This window comes from Stenella coeruleoalba (genome assembly GCF_951394435.1).
Source record: "Stenella coeruleoalba genome assembly, chromosome: 10".
Taxonomy (NCBI): Eukaryota; Metazoa; Chordata; class Mammalia; order Artiodactyla; family Delphinidae; genus Stenella; species Stenella coeruleoalba.
Window position 1 is genome coordinate 22,435,729 of NC_137156.1, and position 7,341 is coordinate 22,443,069.

Here is a 7,341-nt window from a genome sequence, read left to right on the forward strand (position 1 = left end):
TGGAGAGCGGGGGCTACTCTTCATTGCGGTGCACGGGCTTCTCGTTGCGGTGGCTTCTCTTGTTGCAGAGCACAGGCTCTAGGCACGCGGGCTTCAGTAGTTGTGGCATGCAGGCTCAGTAGTTGTGGCTCGTGGGCTCTAGAGCGCAGGCTCAGTAGTTGTGGCACACGGGCTTAATTGCTCCGCGGCATGTGGGATCTTCCCGGGCCAGGGCTCGAACCTGTGTCTCCTGCATTGGCAGGCAGATTCTTAACCACTGTGCCACCAGGGAAGCCCTATATATTTCCTATAAATCACAATATCGCAACATGTAATAGGCCTGGTACAGCGCTTGCCATTTAGTAAGCAGCTAAGGTTGCTCGTGAAGTTGGGGCAAATTCCCTTAGAATGAGACCCTGGAAGGAAGCTCAGTGATTGATGTCTCAGATGACTGGTCTGCAGAGTCAGAATTACACTGGCATAAACCACTCAAATGTGCACCAAACAGAACCTATTTATCAATAGAAGTAAGGAAATCCTCAATTATCCTTTCTTTTTCTCATGTGTGATAAAGAAGTCTGTGGTCAAAGTCCAAAACTTGGGATAAGTCCAGCACTCTAGGACAAACATAACCGAGGTAGCAGAACTAGAACCTCAGACACTCAGAGCCACGGGTGAAGGAAGGAGTGGAGCTAGGAGTGGCCTCTGATCACGGCCAACTTTCCTGCATCTCTAGGGCTGGATGTCCCCTGAATTCATAAAGAAGTGCAGCTTCATTGCCGGGGGTCAGAGTAGGCAATTAAAAAAAAAATAAATGTATTCTAATTCACAGAAGAACAAAAAAATTAAACTAATGAGAACTGCCGTGTAGATTATCTTTAATTGGGGACTACGGGGCTATCACCAGTGAATATTATTTTTGTAAATTCTCTCCCACGCCATTAGAAAGAAGACACAAGAGCTAATCATCCTTATGATCACAATAAAGCCATTGCCACCAGCACCATCCCCTCACAGCAGTCTCTTTGTATAGGGATTCTGAGACTGGGTCAGTGGCTCTAAGAACTATGCAGAAGAAACAGTGAATGCAAACAAGTCAAGGTGCCCCCCTGGAGATGGGAATGCCTACTGTTCTGATCTTGGCTCAGTCAATGACCTTGACCTTGGAAAAATCATCCAATTTTCCCAGGGCCTAAAGAGCAATGGGATCCCTTCTAACTCTGAGACCTCGTGACTTACCTCCTCTCCTCAGGGAGCTGTCCATCTAAGGGAGTGAAGAGCGAGTACTGCTTCTACCCTCTAAGTATCACCTTGTATCTCATAGGAATGGGGACTAATTTCAGATACTTCCTTCTAGGTCTCTTGGGAGAGCAATGACCTCACACCTTTGTGCTCAGTGAAAACCATGGGCTCTAGAAACAGGAAGACCTTGATTCATACCCTGACTCAGGTTTTAGTTGTGTGACCTTTAGTGGTGAGACCTTAATCTCCCTGAGCTTCTAGACTCCTGGTCTGAAAACTGGGAACAAGAACCCACCTTAGGATTGTTATCAGGAATAAATGAGACAATACACGTAAAAGTGCCGAGCACATTGCCTAGTGCAGTGTAAGTATCAACAATGCTGCTGCTGCTAACAATGACTTAAAATCTTGGAGCTGGGAAGAGCCTCAAGGGATGATCAGATCCAGGTTTCTATCTTTAGGCAGAATCTAAGGATGTCCTCTTACAGATAAGGCAAAATACATAAATACAGAAAATTAAAGAAATGAGAAAACGGCTATTTCCTCCAATAAATGAGACCCCGGGGGGGGGGTCCTCTTTTTTTTTCCCCCCAAGAAGGTCAAGAGCTATCAGGGGCTATGTTTTCCTCAAAGGCCTCGTTCTCTCCTCCTGAAGCATGCACCAGGATCACATCACCTTCCTTGTTATGCTATCTTCTGGGGTAAATTCAGAGAGGCACTGCAGGTTTGCTATGGGAGTTTTTGAAATTTTCATCTTAAATTTATAGCTGATGAGTATAACTCGCCCTGAGCTTCACCATATTGTAAGCTATCATGTTAAAAAACAATTACATTTCTGCCAGTGGCACTATGAGTGGTCAGAATTTTTTTTTTTTTTTTCAGTTTCACAAGAAAACGGATGAGTACACTGACCTACTCAAGGAATTTTTTTTTTACTCTTTAAAGCCTGAGTGGCTGTGAGAGTCGAGACTGAGACTGGAATACAGCCAGGTCCCTGTAAGGAATGCACATTCCGAGAAAGGATAAGTTGGGGGAAAACCACCCAGTGGCACAGGAGATAGGAGGGGAGCTTTTCCTGGGAATCCTTCTGAGAAACAGAATCCCTGGCCTAATGTATGGATAATGTTTTCGTTTATGGGTACGAACCCCCAAGCCAAAAAATAAATATAAAATGGTATTAGACCGGTATTACATCTGGGTTCCCTGGCTGAAGCACTGCATAGAATGCTCTCAAAAAGCCCTGCTGAAGAGGAGCTCAAAATAAGTTACTAAAAACACATGAAGGAATGATCCCCTTCCACACCGGAAGACACAAACTGGACGAGTACAACCCCAAGAACTTCAACTATAGAACAATCTAAAAGAGACTAAAAATGGGAATTTTTAAATGATTAAAGAACGAAAAGGAAAGAAAAGAACACGAAAATCTAGTGCTAAGAACCAAGTAGAACTAGACATAAAAATATAAATGAAAATAGTCTTATTGACTTGGTCAAACAATAGATTAAATGCAGATGCAGAGACAGTTTATGAATTGAGGAAATAAATGTAAATGACAGAGAGATAATGAAATGGAAAAGCGGAGAAAAATTAAGACACCTGAAGAATGGAACGTGAAGCTCCAAAATATGACTTACCGGAGTTCCAGGAGAAACGAGAAAATTGAGAGAAGCAGTATTTTAGGAGACACTGAGTCTGAGTTTTCCAGAACTGATAAGAGGTAGCAAGCATAGATTCAAGAAACACAGGTACTGAACAGGATAAATAATGACAAACTTACCCCTAGACACAGAAACTGAACAAAAGAAAGACAGAAAAATCTGAAAAGTAGAAAGGAGAAGACGTCCCAAGGAGCCAGTCAACCGAAAGCAGACTTCTCAACAGCAACAACGTAGGCCATGAAATAGACCCTCGACCTTCTTCTTCTTCTTCTTTTTTTTTTTTTTTTTTTTTGCGGTACGCGGGCCTCTCACTGTTGTGGCCTCTCCCGTTGCGGAGCACAGGCTCCGGACGCGCAGGCCCAGCGGCCATGGCTCACGGGCCCAGCCGCTCCGCGGCATGTGGGATCTTCCCGAACCGGGGCACGAACCCGTGTCCCGGGCATCGGCAAGCGGACTCTTGACCACTGCGCCACCAGGGAAGCCCCCCCCTTTTTTTTTTTTTACAGTGCAAATGCATTGGATTTTAATCTTTAATATCTAACATTGCTTTAGGACATGTTTTCTCTGAACCAGAAACAGAATGCTAATTGCATAAAAATATACACATAGAAAAAATAGTTCTCCATTTTCCCGGGGAAAGACAGTAACTTCTAGAATACTCAAGTGTTTTAATTATAAAGCCTTGGTCATCTCATTTATTAGCTCTGTAACATGCATATTTAAACATTATTAGACAACCGTTAACAATTTATAAAGGTAAGGTGCCATTACTAAGTAGCTTCTCCTGTGAGTGGATGTGTCCCTTCTGCCACCAACAAGGCAGCAATATGGTTAGTTTAATTTCATGAGTACATGATCCATTGCTGCAAACGCTAATTCTCTTCTCCACCCTGTGCTTATCTGTGCATGTATGTGAGCTGGTTAGATCGCACAGGCAACCTCTCTAACTTCACTAGTAAGAGGAGCTGGGCTTGGGCTTTCGATGCAGACTGACCGTGTCTGTCTGCATCAAGTGATCTGACCTATCCTTGGTAGCAAGCACTCTCCGAACTGCTTCCTCAAAGGCCGCTGCGACATTCGTGGCATCTTTTGCACTTGTTGCAAAGTAAGAATAGTCGCCGTTGTCCCTGCACCAGGCTTGTGCTTCTTCTGCAGACAGCTGCCGCTCTCTGATGTCAACCTTGTTACCCAAAATCACAAAAGGAAAGCTTTCGGGCTCTTTCACATCCGCATATGAATTCTTTTTTCCAGTTACTCAAGTTCTGGAAGCTTTGAGAATCATCAGCGCAGGCAACAGTCAGAACCTCTGTAAAATGGCGTCCTTAGGCTTCAGAATAGCTCTTGACCGGACGTGTCCCAAATCTGCATGGTAACAAAATGTCCATCCACCTCCAAATCTTTACTTAAAAATTCAACACCTATTGTATGGAAGAGCTGGGTATCAAACTTATTAGTCACATATCTGTTCATTCGAGAACTCTTCCAACTCCACCATCTCCAAGGAGAATTACTTTAAAAAGCGATGATTTTCCTGCCATTATTAATCTCAAGATCTCTGATTTCAGAACCTTTAATTGTTCAGTTCAAACATCATCATTGTCTCTAGGACTGTCTGGAAGATTCACCTGGACACGGACAACAGGGAAAGCGGTTCACCACTGTGCCGTGCTCATTATAGGAGTGCAGGGAGTTTCTCGCGGCCACACGGTGGAAGCCTGGGAGCTCCTGTCTGGTCAAGGACCCGGCAGGCAGGACGCGTCGGTGGCACTGCTGACCCTCGAACTTCTGAAAGAATTGCCATTAAACTAAATTTCTGTTCTCAGCTAAATTCTAGCTCCAGACTGAGGAGGAAATGAAATTCACAGAGAAAAAAAGGTAGTTTACCACAAACCTTTGCTGAGAGATCTCCTCACATTTCCCTCTCAGGAAGAGGGAAGTTAAACCCAGGAGGAAGTCGGGGGGCGGTGCGGGGATGCAAGAGGCAGCCATAAGAAGGGGCACTGATGAACGTGTGAGAAGCAGAAGGAAGCATTGAGTCCGTAGAACGATAATAGTGACTAATTGGAGGTATATTAAGACAAGGCGTGTACAAGATTGTTTTCAGACATCAAAATATGAAGGAAGGGACTTCCCTGGTGGCCCAGTGGTTAAGAATCCGCCTGCCAATGCCGGGCACACGGGTTCGAGCCCTGGTCTGGGAAGATCCCACATGCCGCAGAGCAACTAAGCCCGTGTGCCACAACTACTGAGCCTGTGCTCTAGAGCCTGTGAGCCACAACTACTGAAGCCCACGCGCCTAGAGCCCGTGCTCCACAAGAGAAGTCACCACAATGAGAAGTACATGAGCCGCAACCAAAGAGTAGCCACCGCTCGCTGCAACTAGTGAAAGCCCGCGCAGCAACCAAGACCCAACGCAGCCAAAAATAAATAAATTTTTTAAAAAAAAGAAAAAAAATTTAAATATGAAGGAAAACCTGTATGAGAAGTAAAATTAATCATGGTTTACCTCATGGTGTAAGTAGCTTGGACATACACATGGTAATGAACATATTCAAGTACTGCGTTGGCTGGCCAAAAAGTTTGTTCAGTTAATGAATACGTTGTTCAAGAAAGTTCTTGGCGGGGTGGGATAGGGAGGGTGGGAGGGAGGGAGACGCAAGAGGGAAGACATATGGGAACATGTGTTTATGTATGACTGATTCACTTTGTTATAAAGCAGAAACTAACACACCATTATAAAGCAATTATACCCCAATAAAGATGTTAAAAAAAAAAAAGTTCTTGGTGAAAATGAAAAATGTGTCTTATTTTTACTTAAAACTGAACGAACTTTTTGACCAACCCTATACTTACCTGATGTTAGGCCTACACTGAAGGGATGGGAATGCGTGGGGAGTGTGTGTGTGTGTGTGCGGTGGGAAACAGGGAGAACAGAGCTAAATCTTCCTTCTCCACAGTGTAAAATTAGAGGATAATGCCCCAAACTCATGTTATTTACAAAAAATGAAGGTGAACACCAAAATAGTCTGCTAAAAAGGATGAACTAGGCGACTGGGGAGAGGAATAGGGCAGGGCACTGTTCTTTTTTCCTCTGTAATAAGCACTGTAGATGTTTGACCATATGTGCAGGTGTAGCTCATAAAAAACAACTTAAAAATATGACTATAAAAATTTTTTAAAATCTGTTGAATAAATCTTGCTAGCAACTTTCTGTACTAGGATGGCATCATACATTTTTATTATTTTGCAAGGGTCTTCTATGCTGACACTTTATCTTCTACAGCTTATTGTAGAAGTATGACACTCATAAAACTCATCAAAGCAACAATGACCTGAATGCATTAATACTTTGTTCAAATGGAAATGTTCCCATTTTAATAACTATTAGCTTTTAATTATACAATAATCACCTAAAAGTTTCAAAAATCCCTCATTGTTGTATAAAAACTCTTTCCAAGAAAGAGTAAAAGGCATTTTGAGAATATGAAATTCTTTCATAAATAAAGGGTTAGTAGTGTATAATTTTAGGGGACAGTTCACATCAACCAACAAAATAAATTTAAATTTTCAAGAATATGCTAGTAATCAGATGCAGAAAAACAAACATTATATGATATCACTTATCTGTGGAATAAGATGATACAAACGAACTTATTTACAAAACATAAACAGACTCACAGACTTAGAAAACAAACTTATGGTTATCGAAGGGGAAAGAGGCGGGGAGGGATAAATTAGGAGTTTGGGATTAATGTATATACACTACTATATACAAAATAGATAAGCAACAAGGACCTACTGTAGAGCACAGGAAACCTTACTCAATATTCTTTAATAACCTATACAGGAAAAGAATCTGAAAAAGAATGGATATATGTATATGTATAACTGAATCACTTTGCTGTACACCTGAGACTAACACAACACTGTGAATCAACTATACTCCAACATAAAATAAAAAATTTAAAACAGATTATGCTAATAAATATTGTCTCTCAAGATTCAAAAGTAAATTAAGACTTTATTATAATTATGCATGTCATTTCTAATAACTGACACATTTTACATATATGTATTTAGAAAGAAAAAATAAATTTAAGAGGGAAAACATTAATGAGTCCACAAATGAGAGCACAGGGAGGAAATATGCTCTTTGCCATTAGTATAATCTTAGAGGTACTTCCTGTAATCCTCCCTCTTCTACCTTTCAGATGGCAATTTTTTTTTTTTTTTTGCGGTACACGGGCCTCTCACTGCTGTGGCCTCTCCTGTTGCGGAGCACAGGCTCCGGACGCGCAGGCTCAGCGGCCATGGCTCACGGGCTCAGCCGCTCCGCGGCATGTGGAATCTTCCCGGACCGGGGCACAAACCCGTGTCCCCTGCATCGGCAGGTGGACTCTCAACCACTGCGCCACCAGGGAAGCCCTCAGATGGCAATTTTTAAAAAATCAAAAAACAC

At 42.4% G+C, this 7,341-nt stretch overlaps 1 pseudogene across 1 annotated transcript; it reads right to left on the reverse strand.

Moving 5' to 3' along the window:
* Positions 1-3,834: 3,834 nt before the first annotated feature.
* On the reverse strand, positions 3,835-4,690 carry LOC307192386 (ras-related protein Rab-9A-like; annotated as a pseudogene). The gene has a single exon. The product of its transcript is annotated as a ras-related protein Rab-9A-like (transcript).
* Between the last annotated feature and the right edge of the window lie 2,651 nt (positions 4,691-7,341).